This window comes from Adiantum capillus-veneris, chromosome 10 (assembly GCF_014529385.1).
Source record: "Adiantum capillus-veneris isolate H3 chromosome 10, ASM1452938v2, whole genome shotgun sequence".
Lineage (NCBI taxonomy): Eukaryota > Viridiplantae > Streptophyta > Polypodiopsida > Polypodiales > Pteridaceae > Adiantum > Adiantum capillus-veneris.
Window position 1 is genome coordinate 86,206,855 of NC_140940.1, and position 26,728 is coordinate 86,233,582.

Below are 26,728 nucleotides of genomic sequence, written 5' to 3' on the forward strand. Positions count from 1 at the left end.
TGATGCTCTATCATGTTTAACATTTGGTCCACCATATCAATATATATAAGTGCTCGTTTGAAGTCTAGACGTAGGTACAAATGATTCACACACACACACACACACACACACACACACACACACACACACACACACACACACACACACACACACACACAGAGAACATTGCTCCAAAAATGAGGAGAATAAAGAGGAATATCTTGAGAAGCTTGTTGGGCCATTCACGCTTTGATGATCTGCCCAATTCACAAAGCACATTGCAGATAATGCAGAGAGAGATAGATAGATTGCGTTATCATCCACGGAGGTCAAATATGACCTATGGGACCAGAAACAAAGCCTTACAACAAGTCTGCTAAGTGTGGCATATATATACATCTCAAGTAAGGACTCAAGGTCCAAAACGGGGGGGGGGAGGACAAAAAGGAAAACCTAAGAGGGGGAAAGTGAGAGGGAAGCTGGTTTGGGAGTTCGAAACTCTTGGATGATGGTTTTACCTTCTTGATAGACCGCCCATTTTCCTGTTGCTCGTGCTTCACATGTCTTTTGAAAAATTGTCTTCTTTTGTTTGAGTTGAGTGTGTGTAAGATCTTCTACAAGCCAAAGCTTAGTGTCTCTAAGAAGCCTTGATTGTTGTAGGAGTTTGATTCGATCCTCTCTAGCCTTGAGAGTGAGGATGACATGGTTGGTTCGGTGCTCGTGTGTAATAGTGGTGATTGCCTCTTCATCCCATTGTACCATGGGAATTGCCGCTTGCATTTGAGGGAGGGCCTTCTTGAATTCGATGTCTCCCTCCCCTTTCAAACCAATTGGGAGACCACCAATGCAAACATTGAGAGAAATGTCCTCTTGTTGTTGTCGTTCACGTAACGTGAATGTTACACAATCGTTGATCTTGCGAGAAACAACTTCTTGCACTTGTGCCTTGACCTCCTTTGTGAGAGTGATTTCCACCTTTGCTTTGGCTTTAGTAAGCATGGCTTCTATATTATTTGTTTTTTATTTTTGCATTTCATTGAGACGGACCTCGATTACTGTGAGCTTTTGTTTCAGGTCTTGATTCTCCTTGCGGAGTCTCTCAACTTCATGCTGATGGCGGGTGTGGTTGTCGAGCATTGGGGGTGTTGCCACTGCAAAAGTAGGCTTGCCTCGGGAAGAGGCTCGAGTAGTCATGGCTTGAAAAAAGCACCCAAGGATGGGCTCTGTGCTGGTCGTTTGTAGACTTGAGAGGCCTTTGCTAAGACCTTGCTGCAAATCTGAAGTAGTGGGAGTCCTCAACACCCTTTGTGGCTGCCTTTCCTTGTATGTGAGACCTTGTTGTAAGCCCAAATGCTTGCAATTAAAGGACTTGACAGCAGTAATGGAGAGCACTCGTCTCTGTTGTAAGCTAAATGCCTTCTTTGTATGAGGACCTGCATCTATATCGCTATCTGTGTAGCCAAATAAACCCCAAAGTGGGGTGCCCACAGTAACCTGCCAATGTAGGCAATGCACACAGGCTCAAGTTCCGTTTGAGCTCGATGTAGTGCAAGAAACAAGGCCCCCAAGATTAATGGCTCTATTTTTCATGCACGAGGGCCCGCCCTTCAGATCACGTGCACCTAGCTATCCAAGACTTCAAGCTTGACCGCCACAACAAGAGATCTCCGCCACATCTGATTGCTCATGATCTAATGGACATTTAGAGAAACAAAGAGAGAGAGAGAGAGAGAGAGAGAGAGAGAGAGAGAGAGAGAGAGGGAGGAATCCTTGCGAGGGAGGAGCGTCCAAAAAGTGAGAGCATAATGTTTAAACTCAAAGACCATGCCAATGACTCTTGGTAAAAACAACACAACGGGAAATAAGTTACAAAGGACAACTTTGAAACCTAATCCACACATTGGTAGTAGGTGGTTGTTGAGTTGGTTGATGCGACACCTTAGCCATGGGTTTCAACTTGTCATAAAATATAATGTCTAACTTTACCAAATGATTTTCTCATATTAAACTGATCATTTAATATGAGAAGATAAAAGGGGAACAAGAGTTAGGATATAGATATATGCTTCTAGACCTATCTCAACAAGGGACCAAAAGGAGAAATGGTTGCATCTCAATAGGGGTCCAAAAGGAGACGGTCTACCAAAGAGCAATTGGCAATAAGTGCTTCTAAATTTACCTCAGGAAGGGACCAAGGGGAGAGATGGTTACATCTCAAGAGGGGTCCAAAAGGAGGTAGTCTATCAAAGAGCAACGTGCATTCTTAGGGTTAGCTTCATTAAAGACCTCCAAAAGGTAGTGTTAAAAAGTCCTTTGACCTTAGGCACCTTAGGCAAATTGACCTTTGACCTTGAGGTGGGAATCCTACCCAAGCATGAGGTGCTTGTTGTAAACCAACCAATAGCCATGCTTCAATGCTTAAGCTTTCCATCTTCTTCATCTTCATTACTATGCTATTATGCTATGCTAAGTAAGAAGAGTGATGATAAGTAAGGAGCTATTTCTTTCTCCTATGAATGATTCTTCTTCCTCTTCCCTACCCTCATTCCGGGCTCACACCTTCCAAGGTGTTTCAGACCTTGAGATAGTTAATTCTTTTTGCAAAGTTTATATTATGCTCATGATGCATGAAGCTTCCCATGTTCATTGCATCAGCTAGGTCACAAGGAACACAAAGATTGTATTGTACCAAGTCTCACTTGATGGGAGAATCTACAATATAAACGCCTTTTGGAGGGGGGACCGACTCCAAGTAAATCCGGTCCTCAACTATTGCCATGTTCTCTAATACTCTCTCTTGCAAAAGTATTGTTCATGCCAAGTGAATTAAGTACTATGTTCATGTTGCTACCATCAATTAAGTTCACCCTCTATGTTCTCAAAGTAATCTCACAAAAATGCTCACTCTAATTCTTTTAATTTCACTATTCTCAAAGTTCATAGGCCATTTCCATTACATTGGTATTAGAGCATTTGGTTTCTCTTTTCTTGCTTAAGAAGAGAGGTGCTTAAGTAGCCTATTAATGGTCAATTTTGTTAATTATATTAGGGTAAGCTGGACTGGGATCTATTATTGGTTTTGTTGAGCCCACTATGTGGGATATGGTGCACATCTCGAGAGATTGGGTCTTAATAATGGGGTCTTTTTAGACTTGCCTACGGCTTTACCATTATTGAGCCATAAGAAGTCCAAAAGGAGCTATCTCTAGGAAATTTTGCTATGTTAGACCCACTCCACTACTCTCTATAATTAACCAATTTGAGCCGTGGGTGTAGATACGTAAGTGCTTATTTTCAAAGGCTAAGAGAAGTAGCAACTAAGGTTTTGAATTGCCAAAGCATACACTAAGTAAATACATAAGTATAATTAGCATGGCTGACAATAACCAAGAGAGTAGAATGAACATTGATAACTTTGATTTTGCACATGAAGGTGCTAATGATGATGCCCACATGTTTACCAATTATCTTGTTACTAGGTTGCATCAAGCTATTGGCAACCCTACTTTGCAAGTGGAAGTTACCCAACAACTTCGTGCTTATGGGATCTCCCTTCCTCTCCAAGAGGAGAGAGAGAGTTTAGGAGGCCTCTTGATGAGACTCCCAAAAGAAGACTCTCTCCCATAAGAGAGGAGGAATCCAAACAATGAGAAAGAAGCAAATCCCTAAGTTCCTCTGAATATGTGGCTCCATGAAGACGGTGGTCTAGACTGTCATTGCCAACTCGTGCCAAGAGAAAATGGTCAACCCATAGTCCTTCTCCTTGTCATTCCAAAAGGAAAGAGCGGAAATAAAGAAAAAAAAAGGTAAGAAAGAGGTCACCCTCTTCTCCTTCTTCTTCACCTTCCTTCTCTTTTGAGTAAAGCAATAGTTATTCTCCTAGAGAATACAAGAGGAGAGGACATCACAAAACTTACCCTGCATGGCGAAGGTCCCAAAAACTCAAGAAATTCAAAGAGGGAGGAAAGAGTATCTCTTTTCTCACCTATGATGGCACCTTTGGTGCCACCAACAAAGTATTGGCCTTCACCAACAATTTGATGCGGCCTTTGGAGACAAGGGCTTCACAAAGTCCTCCAAGCTACACTATGTAGCTATTCACTTCGAGAAATCTGCTTGTTAATGGTGAGCTAGTCTTCATGGCAATGACAAGGCCCCAAAGAAATGGAAAACTCTACGAGTTTCCATCATGAAGCAATTCCTTGCAAGTGATGCAAAGGACAAAGTGATTACGAATGGCGGAGCTTGAAGTTGCTCTTCAACGAGTCTATCCACAAATATGTAGACAAGTTTTGGGATTTACATCTGCTTGTTAATGGTGGGCTAGTCTTCATGGCAACGGCAAGGCCCCAAAGACATGGAAAACTCTACGAGTTTCCATCATGAAGCAATTCCTTGCAAGCGATGCAAAGGAAAAAGTGATTACGAATGGCGGAGCTTGAAGCTGCTCTTCAACGAGTCTATCCACAAATATGTAGACAAGTTTTGGGATTTACATCTCAAACCTATAGTCTTTCAAAGGATAAACTTTGCCAAACAAAAGTAACAATTTTGTGAGGTATTACCTAAAGAAATGGCCGAGTATGTCAACTCAGAATGGCCTAGCACTATCACTGAAGTCATCCACCACACTATGGTTGCTTCAACGATCAATTTCCAACAAGGGGTGAGAAGAAATTTCAAGCCCATGGAAAACAAGGAATGAAATGAAGCTAAAGGGAAGAGCAATGCTCAAAACTCTTCCCAAGGAAACACCAACACCAACAACAACAACAACAAGGCCAAGGAGAACAAAGGTAAAAATAAGCTCTCTCTCAAAGAAATAGAGGCCTTTTGTAAAGACTAAAAATGTTTTAAGTGTGAGGAGCAAGGACATGGTTATCATTCTTGCTCCAAAAGAAATGTACTCAATGACACTCCTAGAGCTTCCGTGGTAGAAGTTCTAAAAGAGGATAGTCATTGCAAAAGCTCATCACTCTCCTATGCTTGGGGAAAAGTAAGGGAGCATGTTGCCTTCGTCTTGTTTGACCCTGGCTCTGACCCTGGCTCTACTCACAACTTTATATCAACGGAGATGGCCACTAAGTTGGGCATTCAAGCTTTTGAGATGGGAGATACTGTAACTGGTGATGGAGCTTTCAAGGGATAGCAAGCGTCCATTACTCCCTTGATTGGGAATTTGAGGCTTCATGTCCAAAGCTAAATCGACAAAGAAGACATTTTTTATCTCTCCTCTCTAACATGAGGATGTTATCCTAGGGGCACCATGGTTCAATCGCATGGCTACCAACATGAAGTTACGTGAAAGGAGAATCTACTTCACCTACATGGAAAAGAGCATGTAGATAGATGCTAACGAGCTGGGGAACACCATATCCCTGGTAAATACGCTTGCTTTTGATAAGTCAATGAAAAGCTCTATTTTTGCATATATGATTTTTGTTAGAGAATCTGTAAATGATTCCAATGTTTTCACGAGTAACAATAAAGGGAATCAAGAGGAGTTAAAGTTGTCTAATTTCTTAAATGGATTCCAAGATGTTTTCATTGATGACATCCCTAGTGAGCTACCTCCAAAATGAGGGGATGATGACCATGCAATAGAGCTTCTACAAGGAATCTCACCGCCTGATAATCCTCCTTATTGAGTTCACAAGCTCAATAAGAGGAGCCTTGGATCTGCAATCTTTAGATAAATGACCACACTTCCCACAATTGTAACAATGACTAGAGGACTTGTTTTTGGAATCTGAAGTACCAAGTGCTTCATCAACATTGTCAAAAACTTGAATCTTGCCTTGAGTGATTAACATGAAGAGATGAAATCATAAATTCCAGCTTTTCTTTGTTTGTACACCTCAAGGAATTATGTGAGTACCAAAGTAGCTAACTGAGTAGCGATCAATGCACTTTTCATAGTAGATATTTGATTATGAATTACCTTAGCCTTCATAAGAAAATACTGCATGGAACTTTTGGTTGGAAACTTGATGGCAAATAACTATACAAGCACTTTTCATTGTCGATATTTGATTATGAATTACCTTAGCCATCATAAGAAGATATTGCGTAGAACTTTTGGTTGAAAACTTGATGGAAAATAACTATACAAGCAGGGTGACTGCTTGTGATAAAAAATCCCCAAGCTACTCCACAAAATTATGAACTGCTTTGAAAAATGGTTTTTTTTTTTTTTTTTTTGGGGGGGGGGGGGGGGGGGGGGGTGTCGTTAGTAGTCTTGGCTAGGGATCCATCTCTATCAAGGGGAGTTGGGGTAGCATTTCACAATGTAGGGAGGAGGATAGGGGGGAGAGTGCACGTTGGGTGTTTCCCCCACCAAGCACAACTTTGGGGAGAATTTTAAAACGCAATGCAGGGGGAAACATCGGGCGCTATCGAGGAAATCTTTGCATTTGCATTTCAAAATGTAAATGGAAAGGGCCTAGAACTTTCCACTCACTAAGGCACCGAGAAATAATTGCATTTTCTAATTCCCTCAATGGCAACTTCCTCCTTCACTATGTGCTCTTCTCAACGCTTGCTATTCTCTTCCAAAGCTATGATACCATGTCAAAAGTGACGATGCAAAAGCGTTCAACCAAGGATAGTCAACCAAGGATAGAAGCACGAGAGAGAGAGAGAGAGAGAGAGAGAGAGAGAGAGAGAGAGAGAGAGAGAGAGAGAGAGAGAGAGAGAGAGAGAGAGAGAGTCAAGTCTTGTCTCTTCTACCTACCATTTTTTTGCAATACAAGATCATAGTTTGCTAGCTGCTATTGGCATCCTACCCTTCTCTACATGACAAGGCCATCAGATGTTTTAGTGCTTTTCAATGGGCAGATGTACTTTTATAGAACCGTCTTTGATTGGTGACTTCCTTCTTGTAGTGTTGGGAATATTTTTCTCTTAAGAACTCTCATGTAGCAACTTGCAAGTTGTGTAATGGAAATGGCCTATGAACTTTGAGAATAGCAGAATTAAGAGAATTAGAGTGAGCATTTTTGTGAGATTACTTTGAGAACATAGAGGGTGAACTTAATTGATGATAGAAACATGAATATAGTACTTAATTGACTCGGCATGAACAATACTTTTTCAAGAGAGAGTATTAGAGAACATGACAATAGTTGAGGACCGGATTTACTTGGAGCCGGTCCCCCCTCCAAAAGGCATTTGTATTATCGATTTTCCCATAAAGAGAAACTTAGTTAAATACAATCTTTGTGTTCCTTGTGACCTAGATGATGCAATAAAGATGGAAATCTGCATGCATCATGAGCATAATATAAACTTTGCAAAAAGCATTAACTATCCCAAGCCTCAGTCCCAAAGCCTCAAACACCTTCGAAGGTGGAGAGAGCTAGCGGGGAATGAGGGTAGGGAAGAGGAAGAAGAATCATTCATAGGAGAAAGAAATAGTTACTCACTTATCATCACTCTTCTTGCTTAGCATAGCATAATAGCATAGTAATGAAGATGAAGAAGATGGAAAGCTTAAGCATTGAAGCATGGCTCATGGTTAGATTTGCATTCCATAGCCAAGAGTGTTGGTATAGGCTCTCAGCTTCTCAACAAGCTTGGAGAAGGAGATGGATCTCTTGCACTTTACACTTTAAACAATGAGTGTGTGTGTGTGTGTGTGTGTGTGTGTGTGTCTGGGAGAGTATACCCCCCTCTGATGCTTGGTCCACCTCTCTCTCTCTTTCTCTCTCGTATTATTTAATTATGTCATTTGGACATGTGTCCTCTTTTTCCTCTTTGAGAGAAAGAGCTTAATTATTTATTTTTATGCATCTAAATTCTCATTGGACCCCTTTAAAGCCTATCTAATAGGATTCAAGCACATTATGAGGGCCACATGTAGAGGACCTCGACATGTGTCTTTTATGCTTCTTAAGATATCATGTTTGAATTGAACACTTCAAGCACCTAGTCAATTAAGCATGGAAACCGTTGATGCCTTTTGAGATATCATTTTGGAATTGAACACTTCAAGCACCTTAGTCATTTAAGCATATGAGAAGCACCTCAAGCTTGGGCAAGGTTCCCACAAACACTTAGCAAGCCGACAAGCACGTCATGCTTGGGTAGGATTCCTGTCTCAAGGTCAGCCCTAGCTTTGCCTAAGGTCAAAGGACTTTTTAACACTAACTTTTGGAGGTCTTTAATGAAGCTAACCCTAAGGTATTTTAAGTTCCATTAGATACACGTTTCTCTTTGATAGATCACCTCCTTTTGGACCTCTATTGAGATGTAACCATCTCTCCTCTTGGTCCCTTGCTGAGGTAAATCTAGAAGCACTTATTGCACATTGCTCTTTGGTAGGCCGTCTCCTTTTGAACCTCTATTGATATGAAACCATTTCTCCTTTTGGTCCCTTGTTGAGATAGGTCTAACTCTTGCTCCCCTTTTATTTTCCCATATTAAATGATCAGTTTAATATGAGAAAATCATTTGGTAAAGTTAGATATTACATTTTATGACATTAACTCTCTCTTGAAATCATAGTCGTCCTTGACTATGAGGTAGAGAAGATAAAGCCTAGTCATTAGTCCATGTTTCTTAGCAGGTAGAGGATCCCTTTTTACCCTACAACATCATTCTAGAATGGATGACTAATCTATTTGGTGCTCAGGAGACTTAGCTGCCACAAGCATGTTTGCTCTTTAGTCCATATCATACTTCAAAAGTAGAGTGACAAGTTCTACTTGGTGTTTGGGAGATATCGTCACCACAAACATGATCATAAGCATGCATACTTCTTAAATTTTGTGCACAATAAAAGAAAGAGAATGAGTCTTATAAAACAAAAACATTGTTCATTTAAAATGCATTTTCATTTGCTTACGTTAGTGTAGCATTGTAAGCATTGACAAGGTACATGTTATCCTTAAGCTATGTTCCTTGCATCCCTCTAGCATCTTTAAAAGGATAATCCTTAAACTTAACAAGATATCATTGGATAATCTTACCGTTTCTTAGTACCTTGTCTTCGTGTCCAAGAATGGATTCGGGTTGCAATACCTCTTCTTGATCTTCTGGCGGGTCCTCAATTATTGGTTCTTTTTGTGGCTCTCCTTTGTAAGGCTTCAGTAGGCTCACATGCTTAGCATTGTGAATGAGCTAATGGTTGTGCAACTTCAACTAATAAGCCACCTCATTGATTGGCTTAAGAATTTTAAAGAAAAGGACCATAGTATCTTTTTGCTAGTTTAGCATAATACTCTTTGTGGCCCGTAAGATTCTTGCCCGTAGTATGCCTTAGATGAGCCTTGAGAAACTTTAGGAAGACCCAATCATTTTCCTTAAAGGCTACGGCTATTTTGTGCTTATTAGCAGCAGCCCTTTTTGCCTTTGCTTTGAGATGGATATAACCCCTTTAATCTTTGGAAAAGATTCTTGTGAGTCTCAACTATATTCATTAGTAGCGAAGATCTTCCCATGTACTTTAAGTAGTAAGGGACTTTTAGATCTTCCCTCTTTAACTTCAAAAGGTGCTTTCCCCATAGAAGTATGTATAGTGTCATTGTACACATACTCTATAAGAGGTAGGTACTTCTCTCATTGAGAACATTGATCTACTTCCATGACATAGGCTTTTAGTAGATTCAAGAATAACAATAAGGAGTCTAATGGTGTGACTACATTGGCAAGGACTCCAATCTTCTAGTCAAGTGGATGCCGTTGCCACTACTAGCTTCAACTAGGCAGAGACTTGTTAGTGGCAGAGAGGGGGAAAAAAATGATCCCTACAAATAATTTGGACCTATGCGTTGGAGCTTATTATTCGTGTTTGAACCCATGGGTTGGAGTTCAATGCACATGCATCTCTCTCAAGGAACCAGTGAAACCTATCTAAAACACTATGGATGTCATGCATGCCAATCCATTTTTGCTGGTTGGATTATGGACATGATGTGTTTCTAAGGTCATTATGTAGGAAATTTTGGATGCGATGTGTTCACATTTCATGAATGGGGATTCTTGGACATTGTATGGTCTAAAGTTCAATTTTCTATGAAGGCAATTGATGCTCATGATGACATTGTTCTTAGGTGACACATTGATAATAGCAAACCATCTAGCATGACAACTATTTCTGGAGTGTCCATGGTAGCTTCTTCATTGACTTGGTCTCATTATTTATGTCCACTATGAGCTAACTGTTAAAGTTTATAGCATCTAAAGTAAATAGCCCAATGTGATCCGAATATTTATTTTGGCTTTTAAAGGTCCTTATTTTACTTATTTGTCAAATCTTGGGTAGGGAAATTTGCTAAGGTGAGTACATAAGCATACCGCCCCATTGTAAGATATACTAATTCATTGCCAAGGCTATTTGGCTCAGATCTCGCTCTCTCTCTCTCTCTCTCTCTCTCTCTCTCTCTCTCTCTCTCTCTCTCTCTCCTTGGTTCAGTGCTTCCACATTATCAACTTTGACACTATGGTGCAAGAATAGAGAAGAAAGGGAAATGCTTGTCATGAGACATGATGGGACAGTCAAGAATCCAAAGTTGAATCTTAAATCATCCTTGAAATCATTCACTTAAAGTAATGTGGTATTAATAGATATGCATCCGTCACCTATAATGAAATATAGAACAAATTGCGACAAAATGTCCAAAAAAGGAAAAGATCCATTAATTGAATCAATAATAAAAGTTCAATGTGATTGCTCAAATTGCATAGTAATTGAGGAAGGTGAGGACCAGTATATCAACTTCTGTGGTGGTTGTGATAAGGTCCAAAAAGAAGGGTCTTATTCAATGGAAAGATCAACAAGAAATTAAACAAGCAATTATCAACAAATTTACTTGAAATGGGGCTCCCAACTTATAATTCATAGATGTCGGTAAGATATTAACTCCAGATCCCCCATCAAGAAGGACTTCTTGAAAATTTTACTTGCAACACTAACTTGTATTGCTGGTACTTTGAAGTCCACTTCGTCTGGTGAAATCTCTTTAGCCTCAATGTAAGCTACCTGCATATCCTTACTACCATTCTACATGCCTATGAAAACATGCGCAATAGCGTAGTGGTACATAGTGGCCTTGGGAGGGGGAGGTTGCGAGGTCGAATCCCACCCCACCCTTATTTTTTCCTCCAAATGAATCGAACGGCACAAAATGAACAATCATCTGGGACCATAGATTTCCTCAAAAAAATGAGGGTGTCAAATAGAGACTTGCGGCGCTAGGGCTCGTTGTGGACATCTTCCATTTTGATGAACGGCTCATCGGGGCTGCCGCATGGGTGCAAGGTTGGGCTTGCTACATCCTCTCAAAGGGCTCCTCCCATGTTGGGCCTCATGATGGTCAGGTTGTTGCGACCCTTTGGGTGCTTAATTCTAGTGTGTTGCTCCTCCATTGTGAGAGATGTCTGATGCTAGCCGATTTCGATGGTGGTGGGCCTTCTTTACCATGCTAGGCTTGGTTCTCTTGCCTAGCTACTGATCTGTTTTCTAATGGTGTTGCCCCTTTTGGTGTGCCATCTTTTATACATGGTGCAATGGGCATATTGGGTGATAGATCCCCGTGCTTATTTCGTTTTCCTTTTTTCGATAGGGTGGCTCCCTGGTTAGATATACTATTGAATTTGGATAGTTTTTCACACTATGTCTCTATGCTCTGTGGATGCTATGGTTTGGTTGGAGCATGGATTTTCATGTAATTCTTTTTGAGTTAAATATATGTCAACTCACAGTTTGTGAATATTGCCAAAAAAAAAAACCCCGAAGGCAATCATTGGAGAGGCAAAGCTAGCCTAAGGTCCATGGCATCGCAAAAGCAAGGTCATGCACATGAATTTGCCACCGACCTTGCACATGAATTTGCCCCTCTCTCTCTCTCTCTCTCTCTCTCTCTCTCTCTCTCTCTCTCTCTCTCTCTCGCTCACACACACACACACAACACTTAATTATTTCTGTTTTTCTCCTCAAAGGCTTGAGAGGATCTTGCTAGATTCCCTCTAAAAAGAAATGAAAAAGTCGTTTTGGGCACCTATCTATTTGCTTGTTGTTAGAACATATGTCACAACTTGATTTAGATCATAATACACTTTTCTTTGAAGAAAATAGAGCCTCATCTCTTGGAAGTGAGGAATTGTATTAGGCAACGGTCACACAATGCATAGTTATCAGTTACTTTTTGAAATAACTATGCCTCATGCATTGTCACATGCACCAAATATGGTTTCAATATTTGGTTACTGCATGTGTTATTGCAGGTGAGTCTACATGGGTTACTGCAGCCATTGTACCCTCTTAGATAGAGGAGCCTCTATTGTACATGTTTTATTGGTCCCATAGGTCATATTTGACCTCCGAGGACGATAATGGAATCTCTCTCTCTCTCTCTCTCTCTCTCTCTCTCTCTCTCTCTCTCTCTCTCTCTCTCTCTCTCTCTCTCACACACACACACACACACACACACACACACACACACACACACACACACACACACACACACACACACACACACAATCCATGAGAAGAGAAATTATAATCTTGCAGGAGAATTTCCAAGAGACCTCAAAGATCTACCTTGACTCTTGAGTATTGCATTTTAGACCTTCTATTGTAGAGGGAACGGGAATACACAATCTACCCCACTTGGATGAGAAAAAACTTATTCTAGTTTCCTCTTCTTATTGACACACATACGTCCATAAGAAGAGGATTTTAATTTTGTGCGATCCAAGAGACCTCAAAGATTTATCCAACAAGTCTTGACTTATAAGCGTGATGCTATATAGAGCATTAGGACAACTAATCTACCACACTTGGATGCTAGAAATGCTCGCCAGTTCTCTCTACTTGTGAATTGCAACTATGTAACGCTTGTTGTAACTATTGAGGCGGTCCGGGGTGGGCAACGAGAGAGGCGACCTCTAAACACCCCTCAAGGCTCCCGTGATGCTCAATTGGGGCTGGGGCAACCACAAGCACAACAAAACAGCAAACCCACAGCCAAACCCAAACAAGATAGGGGCACCACCTAGTTATGGTATGCGAACTAGGACGCAAGAGAGATTTTGGTACAACCAAGAAGATGCACCACACAACACACACAAACAACTTCACACCAAGACACACACAAAATGGACCAGAGAGAGCTAGAGCAAAGGGGGGGGGAGAGAGAAAAGGATCTTGCGTAATACCTTATTTGTGACTTGCAAATAGAGACGGTTTGTTATGATGCTATCGTAGAGCTTGTACAAAAACTCACTCAATGCTTAGTGATTGCTAATCATTGCCAAAACACACACACACTGTCTTAGGGTGTGGGAGACCTCTCACCACAATACCCTCTTACAATGGACACAAAATTGGCAATGAAAAACACACTAAAACACTTTCTAAAATCAAGATCAACCAATGGAAGCTCAAAATACACAAGTCACCTTGAATTCACCAAACCGTATTGCACAAATGGAAGGACGAAGATTTGAACGTCGAATCACGCCTTTGATGCACCAAACCTCAATTTATTGATGATGAAGGAGCATATACAATAGTGGTTTTGAGATTTGAGAAACTCACGCTCTCTCACTTGCAATGTGTAGCTTGAAGGCTTCTCTCACACCAAGAGTGAAGCTCACAAGTGGTTGCTACACCTAAGTCTCTCCTCACGCATAGAGTGTTGGGGTGCTATGTGAGATGTTGGAGGTTGTTTTACAAGAAGGAGAGGGGCCTATTTATAGGTTGGAGACCCCTCATTAAGATTATTAGAAATCCTAATTTACAAGCTAACAAATCAGGATTATGATTTTTTTGAATATCAAAACATTGCGGGCCTTCTTTGTCTGCTTGAGTCATGGATGTGGGCTCAAAAGAGAGCATTATTGATGGTGAATAATGTGAAAGTAGAGTTTTAAGTAAGGAGAGAGAGAGAGAGAGAGAGAGAGAGAGAGAGAGTTACTTTGTATATGTCTTGGGGTGAGGTGTCTTTTATGGTTAGGTCAATACTATTTTGTGTTAGTATGTTAGTGGTTAGTGTTAGTAATCACTAGAAATTTAATGATATATTTACAATGGGTAGAATGGGGTGGATGGTTGAAGTAAGAGGGGTGAATTAAAAGAGAATCATTGAGATGGTGAAGCTTTGAAGAAGCTTGAACTCACCCTTGTGTAGATTGTGGAAAAATTGACCGCTGGTCTTCTTCTTCTTCTTCGCTTCGTTACGCCGCCGCCACGGTTGACCACCACGATGAAAAGAGGATTTGTTGATGAAAAATCCTCAATTTGCAGAAGTTATCATGCTGAATTTTTGATATTTTTAGGAGAGGTAAATGAAATTGTAACATAGAAGCAATAGAGAGAGACATGGAGAGGGTGTATGTATGTAGAGGTTCATAAAAGAACTATAGGGATGAGAGAGAAGGGTAATGGTGAAGAGGGTGGGAGAAGCCATGGAAATTGCAGGTTTGAGTGAGGGAAGGAGAGGGAGGGATGTGTAAGAGTGAGTAGGTGTGTGGAAGGGTGAGAGAAGACTAAGGGCTACTTGTGAGAAAAGTGGGCAGACTGGGGTCCACTCAAAAAATCATAGCTCACCGCTGGTAGCTCCAAAAATCATGAAAAAATTTGAGGTGATTATTCAGAGCGTGGGCTACATTTTCTCTTTTGACCACCGCTCTAAATTCGGAGTGGAGGTAGGTGCCAAAATTCTCACCAAAAAGCCTTTTTTTATGCCTGCAAAAGTCTTTTGGTGGCCCCCTCCTTTGTTGAATTGTACAATGCATCCAAGAGTGAGCCCCTCCTTTTTCATATCATAATACAAAGCATCCAAGTTGCCCTTGACACATGCATGGAGGAGGATTATTGGTGGATAAAGAAATATATACATGGTGGGACTAGTGTATGGGCTATTCATGGACTTTAGCTCAATGAGCACATGGTGGTAGAATAATGAGTAAAAATAAGAATAAAAATATGGAGGAGTTATGGATATGGAAAGATATTGGAATCATATGATATGGTCCCTCTTTGAATTATTTTGGGTGAAAGAGGAAAAGGTATGCAAGTAAATAATATAATAAATGTGACCAATGAGTAGAAATCAATTTTTTGTTTTCACGAGGGTGAGGGTGAAAATGTGGGAGTGATTTGTAAAGGAAAAATATGAGGTTAGAGTATGTACAATATTGGAAAAAATATAATTATGGTGTAAGAGAATGAAAGAAGGTGTACATAGGTTTAATAAAACACACACCTAAGTAGAATATTTAAATAAAATACAAAAATAATTATTAAAAATCCCTATATTTAGGCCATATATACAATGAAATATTTACACACAAAGAGGCCATAATATACTTTTTTTTTTTTTTTTTTGGCTCAACTAGCCCAATGACTAGCTAGCTGAGGGTTTTTAAGAAGATATGGAAAAAGCTCCCTAACTCACACACGCCTATGTACAGTGAAATGGTAGGGATAGCCATAGCGTTTGGGTGAATTTGGTAGGGTGGAGAAACTTACTATGGCAATTATGGAGAGCCTAAAAAACGGCTATCATTAGCCCTCCCCCAGGATGATGGTATATTCATGTACCATCATAGAGCATCTTTTCCAAAGAGAGTGCTTCAGAGTCTTTGACAAGATCTTCATTGTTTGGCCCCTCAGAATTTTGGCTGGAGTTACACTCATGCTTCATGTAACAATACTTACATGAGACAGCGGCCTTTGGACAGATCTTTGGTAGATCCTTTGGTAGAAGGCGACTCAAATAGGGCTTCAAGCGATACCCGTTTACCTTCCTGGAGTGCTCTTTACCGTTCAAGTCCATAAGCTGATAGTAACTAGAATTGAAAGCCTTCTTGACTATGTATGGCCCTTGCCATCTAGTTTGAAACTTGGCATCAAAACGATTGTCAAGTCGATTTTCATACCTTAGCACAAGCTCTCCTTCCTTGATGCCTTTGTCCTTCAGTTTCTTGTCGTGCGTTTCTTTCGCTTGTGTGGCTTTCCTCTTGTAGCACTCATATGCTGCTTCTCTTTTCCACTCAAGCTCCACTAACGTAAGAAGTCGATCCATCCATACCTCTTGATCATCTTGTGCTCCTTTGCCATGAAGTCGCATTGTTGGAATGTTGAGCTCGATAGGCTGCAAAGCCTCTTGACCATAGACCAAGTGAAATGGTGTGAACTCCGTGGCTTCCCTATATGTGGTTCGATATGCCCACAAGGCACCATCCAAGAAGTCATCCCATATTTTTTTCTTGTTTTGCACCATCTTTCTAATGATTCCTGCAATGACACCATTAGCCTTCTCCACCAAACCATTTGACTGTGGGTAGTATGGTGTGTTATGACGATGTAGAATGTGAAGCTCTTCACAAACTTCTGTGAGCAAGCCCTTCCTGAACCCTGGACCATTATCAGAAACAATCTCCAAAGGTGTGCCAAACCTGCAACAAATGTGATTGTACACAAACTTGCTAACTGTCCTCTCATTCACTCTTGCCACACTTTGAGCTTCCACCCACCTAGTCATATAGTCTACAGCCACTAGAATGTAGAGTTTACCATTTTTTGTCCTAGGCAGAGGACCCATAGCATCAATGCCCCACTTTTCAAAGGGTCCATTTGCAAGCACTATTTGCCTCGGGCCATGCACCAACCTTCTATTTCCATTTATCTGACAATTGTGACAGCTTTTACACCAATGTTGAACATCCACATGCAAGCTTGGCCAAACATACCCCGCAAGCAAAATCTTCTTCACAGTTGATTCTTGGGCAAAATGACCACCACATGCCTCTTCATGCAAAACTTTTAGAATGGTTGGAATTTCCTCGATAGTTGGTACTCTTCTGCACACTTGATCCTTCCCTCTTTGATAGAGGGAGCCTTCTAGGAAGAGATACATGCTTGCCTTCTTCATGAGTCTCCTCTTCTGAGCTTTTGTGAAGTCTGGTGGAAACTCACCCTCCAAAATGTAGCCAATGATGGGAGCCAATGACTCCAATCCCTGGTACCTCGGTTGCTTCACAGCAGCCGCCATGATGACCTGCACTTCTTTCTCAACACATGTAACTACTTGCTGTGCAAGTAAATCGGCATCTTCATTCTGTTTCCTAGGAATATGATATAGTTGCACTTCTTCAAATTGATTAAACAATCTACGAATGGCATGAACTTTTGTCCGTAAGCTTTCATTCTTGCATGCCCAAATGCCTAAAATCTGTTTAACAATTAGAAGTGCATCTCCCTTTACCACGAGGCGTTGTATCCCTTGGCCAATGCACATCTTCAAACCATGAAGTAGTGTGTCGTATTCTGCTTCATTGTTGCTAGTTGAACCTGGTAGATTGACCTTCTCTTTCATGACCACCTCTCCACTTGGGTTGAGCAACACTAGCCCTCCCCCTGCTTTCCCTGTGGCTCGTCGAAAAGCTCCATCAAAGAACAAGGTAAAAGCATTGGGAATAATTTTTGGTGGTGGCAATGGTAGGGTCTTTACTTGAGGCACCTTAATTTCCTTTTCATGCACCCTATAAGTGAGAATCCCTGCCAATTGTGCACGCACACTATCTTCTACCTTGAAAGAGTATTGAAACTCTTGCAACTCCATAATCCACTTTGAGATCCTAGTACTAAGATTCATTTGAGATGACACCCAAGGGAACAAATTCTCTGCAGTGAGAATTACAAAAGGTTTTGGTAGCAGGTAGGATCTAAACTTTCTCACCGCAAACATGAGAGAAAGCATCATGAGTTCTGCTTCTGTGTAGTCTCTCTCCAAAGCATTCATGACCCTACTAGCAAAGTAGATGGGTCGCATCCTTGTACTGTGGGGATCTTGTTGTAGCAACACAGCACCAATTGTTTCCCTTCCAACACTAGAGCTAACAAAGAATGTGTACTCCCAACAAGAAGGCATGAGTGTTGGTAGCTCTGACAAAATGACTTTAATGTTACAAAAATAATCTTCAAGCTCATCAGACCATGCAAATTCTACTTGTTGTGTCAACTTTTGCAAAGGATGAAGCAACTCCGAAGCTAAGTGAATAAAGCGTGACATATACTTCACTTTTTGAATGAATGATATGACCTCTTTGAGATTCTTGGGTGAGGGGATCTCAATAAGAGCCTTTGCCTTTGAAGGATCCACCTCAATGCCTTTACAGGAAACATTGTGACCAAGCAAGATCACTTCATCCTCAGCTATGTGACACTTGTCGGGGTTGAGTTGACCTCCTATGTCATAGAGCTTCTTTAAACCTTCTTCTACCCTTTGTAGATGCAATGATTTTGAGCTATAAATGCAAAAATCATCAATAAAAACCCTAATGGACTTTCCAAAGAATGCTTGAAACACCATGTTCATGAAGCGTTGGAAAGTTGCAGGAGCATTTGTCAGGCCAAATGGCATGACTCTAAAAGCATAACAACCCCAAGGAGTGATAAAGGTTGTTTTCAATTGATCCTCCAATGCGATACCTATTTGAAAGTAACCCGAGTAGCCATCACACACAGTGTACTTCTCATGACCAGCTACTTCATTTAGTATCTCATCCTGGAATGGGAGGGGAAAGTGATCTCTCTTTGTTGCCTCATTGAGGGGACGGTAATCCACACACACCCTCCACTTGCCATTTTTCTTAGGAGTGACAACAACAGGAGAGACCCACTCTGAATTCTCCACTGGATAAATGAAACTTGCTGCTAGAAGCTTTCTTACCTCCTTGAGTAAAGCCTGCTCCTTGATGACTCCTAGCCTTCGTAGCTTCTGAGCCTTAGGTGTGGCCTCTGGCTTCAACTCAATTTTGTGTTGAACAGCATCTACTCCACGCACATCGGTGTAGTCTTTAGCAAAAAGCCTAGGAAACTTCCTTAGCACACATTTGAACTCCTCTCTTTCATCCTTTGTAAGTGTTGTTGATAGCATACCTTCCAGCATCCCTTCATCTTGAACACCTTCGTTCTCTTGAGGACCTACCTCCTCCAAGCCTTGACAAGAGGTCTCTTGGTTGCTTGGCTTAAACCTTACCCCCATGACTTCGATGGAAGACTCCTCTTCAGTAATGCTGCCGCTACTTTCTTCTTCTGAAGTGCTATCGGTCCAACCTTCTTCCGTCTCACTTTGAGATGATTCTTCATGGAGCTCCTCTTGGCGTTTCTCCTTCATGTCAAAGACAACCTTCTTATGATTGTCATTCCTGCAAATTAATTTCCCACTCTCCCAATCCTGCAAAGCTCGCATTTTCATTAGCCATGGTCTTCCTAGGATAAATGGATAACCACTTCCCTTGGTCGACATAACATAAAAATCCACCGCTTTCTTAATGCCAAAGGCCTCTACAAAGACATTTTTACAAATGCCTACACACCTAGCCTTGCTATTGTTTGCCATCTTGACTTTGATTTCAGGTGTCTCATGGATGTGCATGCCTAGTCTTTGCATGAGTCCCTCTGTCATGATGCAAATTTGTGCACCCCCATCCACTAGACCTTTCCTAACCAATCTTCCTTTGATGTAACAGTCTAGCACCGGTGTAATGTCCTCATTCATTTCAGCTTGTGCAATTTTTACAACAGGCACACTCTCTTTTACCTTTCTCCTAGTGCTAACTGCCCTTGTTAAATCCCTCCTTACTTGTGGACATAATGCAAGAAATTGAGGCCATGAAATATCAGGACCCTTACCTCTCATGTCTTCCAACAAGTTGTACGGAGCCATACCATGTCCAAGAGGAAAGTCTTGGAGGTTGATACGACGTCGAGTCCTCTTAGCTTCCTTGGTCTCCTTTGCCTTCTTGCCTTGTCCATGGTCACTCTGTGATGGGACACCTTCTTTCTCTTTACCTTTTCCTCGGCCACGCTTAATGCCATTGGCTTCCATGTCAAACTCATTTGAATTTGTCACCTCTACCACATGCACATTTGGATCTGGCAAAGGTGGAACTCCTTCTACCCCTTGTGGAGGTGGTCTTGGTCCATTTGGCCTTTGTAGAAGCCTTGGTTGTTGACCAACTCCTTCTCCTGCATTCATCACTGGGTAATTCAAGTTAGGTCTCCCTGGCTCTCCACGGGGCCAAGGACAATTATACATCCCATGTCCAGACTCTCCGCAATTCCAACATTGTAAGACTCTCCTAGGTCGTGGGTCTCGCTCTTCAGACTTCTTTGCTTGTCCCTTTGGACCTATGGCTTGTGCAAGGTGAATTGACAGGCTGCTTAAGGATTCATTTAACTTCTCAATCACTTCAACCGTTACCTCAGGAAGCTCCCTAGATGTTGATGCTTGTGACTTACCTTTGGGTCTAAGAACTTCTATTGGAACCTCTCCCCTTAAGCACTTGAGTTTCCTATACTTCTCAGCAGCCCTAGTTTCCGCTGCATCAAAAGTAGCAGGTGCACCCGCCTCAACTTTTACCTTAAGGTCAGGAAAGAGTCCGGCTATGAACCTCTCCTTCTTTAAAAATTCTGCACCATCACCAGGGTTAGCAACATTTCGTATCCATAGAGCCCAAAGACGTAGAAACTCTTGCTTGTACAAGTAGTAGTCATCTAAGTCTTTTTGCTTATGAGAAACAATGTCTTGAAATAGTTTTTGAGTGTTTTGGGGATCAAAGAAGTATCTCTTAAAACGATTCAAAACTTCTGTGTAATTCCCCTTAACTTCCTCAGGCAAAGAGTCAAACCAAGTACTAGCATCTTTCCTAAGGACCACCTCAAACATTTCTACACGTTCTTGATCGGTTACTATCCTCTTGATACCGCAAGACATCTTGAAATTTGCTAAAAATAATTCTGCATCCTCTCCAGGCTCTACAAAGAAAAGAGGATATCCAGACATTTGGCGTTGGCTCTCCATTATTATGAAAGATTACAACACGAGTTACAATAAGGGATACAATAGAGATTTAGAACCACTCGCCTGCAAATGAAGAAGTTAGAAAATACCACTCTAGGTTTTCTTCTTCAGCTATCCAAGCTTCAATAAGGTCTCGATTTGTTTGATCAAAACAAAAAGGTAGACTATTGATGAGCTCTAAGAAGGGTTGAAATTCTTCAAAGCTAAGGCGATAAACAGAAATCTCTAGAACTTCATTTTCTGGATCCAAAAGAGCAACCACATCCCAAGTGATAAATTGCACTTGCTCTACAATTCCCAATGCACAAGCGGTTTGTATAAAAACTAGATCTTCATGCTCGTCGAAGGCCGTGAGAAAGTAGCAATTGACTAGGAGCTCCTTTCCTTCGAGTTCCACATAGTCGGAGTGAGACAACCTTCTCACAATTTCATAAAGAACATCCTCATCAAGTTCAATCAAGTTTGCAAGATTTAAAGACTCCACTTGTGCTACAAAATTCTTGGACAAAAACTCCTTAGGATTATGGTTAAATCATTCAAAAGCATAAAGAGATTTACAATGTCTCTATGAACAAAGTGTCATAGAAAGTAGAGAAGGATGAGAATTTATACAAATTTGCAATCTTCTCTATGCTCTCTTTATTAAGACAAGCTCTGAATAGCTCCCTATCTCCTTTGTTGAAAGCGAAAGGAAGACTATTAATAAGACGCAAATGAGGGAAAAATTCACCAAATGTGAGTCTATGAAGTATGAACTCTGGCCGCAAGTTTCCTGAAGAGTCTTCCTCAATGGTGAAATGCACTCGCCAAACGCCAAATTTCACTCTATTTACCAATCTTAGGACACACACTAGTTGGATGAATGTGCAGTCTTCCTTAGTGCCCAACAACAAGAGGAAAATGGAATCCACGCGTAGGACCTTCCGTCTTAACTTCACCACCCTCTTGTTATGAGGGAGACGCCTTACTACTTGCTCCTGCAACTCAATTGGTAATAGAGCTAGATCTCTAAGGATTGAACTTTCACTGCACACACATTCCCAGTTAGAACAAATGATCGTTTTTTTGTTTCTTGTAACAACTTGGACAAAGAAAAAACAAACATACACACTATTTTGCCGGGCTGCACTTCATTTTAAAATAAAATGAACACATGTACATCAAAAGAAGTGTGGTAGTTGATGAGAGGTAAAATGACAGGGTTTGGTGATGCAAGAATTTCTCCTACTCTTTGGGCACCAAACATGAACACCATACGTTGTTGAAAATGGATTTTCCTACTAATTGCAATGTTTATTCTAATGTGTGGAGTGAAATGGAAGGGGAAAACCTCTATTCCTGGGCCATTATCCATGGTCTATGCATGACCTAATGCTTAAAACAAAAAAAAAATATAGACGTCCAAACTAAGGTCGTACCTAATAAGAGGAAAAATAAAAGGATTTACTGAAGCGTTTATCTCGGCCAACCTAAGGGGACCTAAAATTCTATGAATGACACGTTGAAATTGCAACTTAGTACTAACAATTATGTGTACCTTTTGCCTTGCAATGGGAATGAAGGGATCATACAAATTTTCGTGATTCATGCAAGCTACTTGATTATGCAAAAGGTTGAGCCTTCACAAAACATACACAAGCCTGTCCTCAGTGGGGGCACCAATTTTGAGGCGGTCCGGGGCGGGCAACGAGAGAGGCGACCTCTAAACACCCCTCAAGGCTCCCGTGATGCTCAATTGGGGCTGGGGCAACCACAAGCACAACAAAACAGCAAACCCACAGCCAAACCCAAACAAGATAGGGGCACCACCTAGTTATGGTATGCGAACTAGGACGCAAGAGAGATTTTGGTACAACCAAGAAGATGCACCACACAACACACACAAACAACCTCACACCAAGACACACACAAAATGGACCAGAGAGAGCTAGAGCAAAGGGGGGGGGGGGGGGGGGAGAGAGAAAAGGATCTTGCGTAATACCTTATTTGTGACTTGCAAATAGAGACGGTTTGTTATGATGCTATCGTAGAGCTTGTACAAAAACTCACTCAATGCTTAGTGATTGCTAATCATTGCCAAAACACACACACACTGTCTTAGGGTGTGGGAGACCTCTCACCACAATACCCTCTTACAATGGACACAAAATTGGCAATGAAAAACACACTAAAACACTTTCTAAAATCAAGATCAACCGATGGAAGCTCAAAATACACAAGTCACCTTGAAGTCACCAAACCGTATTGCACAAATGGAAGGACGAAGATTTGAACGTCGAATCACGCCTTTGATGCACCAAACCTCAATTTATTGATGATGAAGGAGCATATACAATAGTGGTTTTGAGATTTGAGAAACTCACGCTCTCTCACTTGCAATGTGTAGCTTGAAGGCTTCTCTCACACCAAGAGTGAAGCTCACAAGTGGTTGCTACACCTAAGTCTCTCCTCACGCATAGAGTGTTGGGGTGCTATGTGAGATGTTGGAGGTTGTTTTACAAGAAGGAGAGGGGCCTATTTATAGGTTGGAGACCCCTCATTAAGATTATTAGAAATCCTAATTTACAAGCTAACAAATCAGGATTATGATTTTTTTGAATATCAAAACATTGCGGGCCTTCTTTGTCTGCTTGAGTCATGGATGTGGGCTCAAAAGAGAGCATTATTGATGGTGAATAATGTGAAAGTAGAGTTTTAAGTAAGGAGAGAGAGAGAGAGAGAGAGAGAGAGAGAGAGAGAGTTACTTTGTATATGTCTTGGGGTGAGGTGTCTTTTATGGTTAGGTCAATACTATTTTGTGTTAGTATGTTAGTGGTTAGTGTTAGTAATCACTAGAAATTTAATGATATATTTACAATGGGTAGAATGGGGTGGATGGTTGAAGTAAGAGGGGTGAATTAAAAGAGAATCATTGAGATGGTGAAGCTTTGAAGAAGCTTGAACTCACCCTTGTGTAGATTGTGGAAAAATTGACCGCTGGTCTTCTTCTTCTTCTTCGCTTCGTTACGCCGCCGCCACGGTTGACCACCACGATGAAAAGAGGATTTGTTGATGAAAAATCCTCAATTTGCAGAAGTTATCATGCTGAATTTTTGATATTTTTAGGAGAGGTAAATGAAATTGTAACATAGAAGCAATAGAGAGAGACATGGAGAGGGTGTATGTATGTAGAGGTTCATAAAAGAACTATAGGGATGAGAGAGAAGGGTAATGGTGAAGAGGGTGGGAGAAGCCATGGAAATTGCAGGTTTGAGTGAGGGAAGGAGAGGGAGGGATGTGTAAGAGTGAGTAGGTGTGTGGAAGGGTGAGAGAAGACTAAGGGCTACTTGTGAGAAAAGTGGGCAGACTGGGGTCCACTCAAAAAATCATAGCTCACCGCTGATAGCTCCAAAAATCATGAAAAAATTTGAGGTGATTATTCAGAGCGTGGGCTACATTTTCTCTTTTGACCACCGCTCCAAATTCGAAGTGGAGGTAGGTGCCAAAATTCTCACCAAAAAGCCTTTTTTTATGCCTGCAAAAGTCTTTTGGTGGCCCCCTCCTTTGTTGAATTGTACAATGCATCCAAGAGTGAGCCCCTCCTTTGTCATATCATAATACAAAGCATCCAAGTTGCCCTTGACACATGCATGGAGGAGGATTATTGGTGGATAAAGAAATATATACATGGTGGGACTAGTGTATGGGCTATTCATGGACTTTAGCTCAATGAGCACATGGTGTTAGAATAATGAGTAAAAATAAGAATAAAAATATGGAGGAGTTATGGATATGGAAAGATATTGGAATCATATGATATGGTCCCTCTTTGAATTATTTTGGGTGAAAGAGGAAAAGGTATGCAAGTAAATAATATAATAAATGTGACCAATGAGTAGAAATCAATTTTTTGTTTTCACGAGGGTGAGGGTGAAAATGTGGGAGTGATTTGTAAAGGAAAAATATGAGGTTAGAGTATGTACAATATTGGAAAAAATATAATTATGGTGTAAGAGAATGAAAGAAGGTGTACATAGGTTTAATAAAACACACACCTAAGTAGAATATTTAAATAAAATACAAAAATAATTATAAAAAATCCCTATATTTAGGCCATATATACAATGAAATATTTACACACAAAGAGGCCATAATATACTTTTTTTATTATTTTTATTATTTTTTTTTGGCTCAACTGCTCAGTGACTAGCTAGCTGAGGGTTTTTAAGAAGATATGGGAAAAGCCCCCTAACTCACACACGCCTATGTACAGTGAAATGGTAGGGATAGCCATAGCGTTTGGGTGAATTTGGTAGGGTGGAGTAACTTACTATGGCAATTATGGAGAGCCTAAAAAACGGCTATCACTATGTTGATTTTGGCATAGTTGCATCAGTAACGATAACTATGCTTCACGTTTCCATATCCTTAGAAAACAACAAAAGAGCTACAAGATCAAGGTAGTGCCATTACAACCATGTCCGAAAGAAACGATTTCCTATTCTTGGCAGAGGGGCTGCCACTTCTAAGGGGAGGAGAGAGGTTCGGCGCACTTTTGATCTTTCATTAAAGTGGTCCATGTAAGTTGGGCTTTCTAGTACAATTTGTCCCCCTTTATGTTTTTTAAAATAAAGGAAACCTTGTGGGGCCATTCACTGTTTTATAAAGTACAATACGAAGTGTCTATAGCCAATTATAGAGAAGAGCAGAAAAGGTTTCTCTCGGCAGGGCATGCTTGTGAAGTGAAGGAAAAAAAGAGTCTACAAGATTTTGTGATGTAAACAAAAGGGATACTGAGTTTCATGAATGCATAAAAAAAACAATGGTGCACTATTGAGACCAAAAAAGATCGGCAGGACCTACTGAGACTAAGAATGCTGCTCTAAGGGAACACCATATAACTGTAGTAGTAACCAATCATCTTTCAAATAAGGGATTACAAAGTAGTGGGTTATAGTATGCAAGAACAAAGTCTACCTAGCATGTGGAAATGCCAAAAGCCAGTGGCAAACCTTCAGCTCCAAGTGTGGTTAGAGAACCATATATGATGGGATGACACAATATTACAGTATTACAAGATATACCTGTCAACTAATTAGATGGAGCTTTCTGAAGTAAGAGTTCGATGTTTTTGAGATCGAGAAAGTAATTCTAACAAATGACTTGGTCATTATTGGGTACACAATCTTCAATAAGGTGAATCTTTCCATATAAGTGCGAGAGGTGGATGGGGTTGGTAGGGCCATCGTCGCGGTAAGACATCATGAGGCTAATGTGTTCATTCTGAAAGCAAACTGTTTTGGAGGGGTCATCAATTATCCATTGAGGGAAGAAAATGGCGGTAGTGACCTCTTGGTTGGTCAAATCCACCACTTGGCACACACAAGTCCTGGTGGGCTCTGTCCAACTCAACATGTATAAATGCTGGTTGCTTGTTGGAAGACTCTTGTCTTGCACCTCCTTTGTGGATACCCCTAACCCTTTCATGTGAACCTTTGTCCCTTCACCGTCCTCCCCCCAACCAACCCTGTCCTCACTCTATAGTCAATGGTGTCCTCATTCTTGTAATACACCTCATACTCCCATCCATTGCTATATGTGTACACCACATGCTTGCCCACTATCCCTGACATGTTCCATTTGGGCTTCGAAAAGCTGCCTACCACGATTTTATCTGCAAATTCAACCAAAAAGATATGTTAATGTAATGTGAAAATTGTAAAAACCTCTCTCCCTTCCGTGAACAATTATTGAGTTCAAGACTCGTCGAATAGATCTATGAGGTCTCTTGGATTGTGCCCATGACGATTGATCAATCCGTCAAGAGCGTTACTCAAGAGAGAAACATGATAGCCAATCTAGCACATTTGGGTGATAGAGTATACATGGCTATGAAACTAGCTTAGCCAAGATTACTAAGCAAGAGTTGTTGGCATACGTGTGCCTACATGCAT

The 26,728-nt window shown here is 40.9% G+C and overlaps 1 pseudogene; it reads right to left on the bottom strand.

The window, feature by feature from the left end:
- Nucleotides 1–999: 999 nt before the first annotated feature.
- On the bottom strand, nt 1,000–26,728 carry LOC147449186 (uncharacterized; annotated as a pseudogene).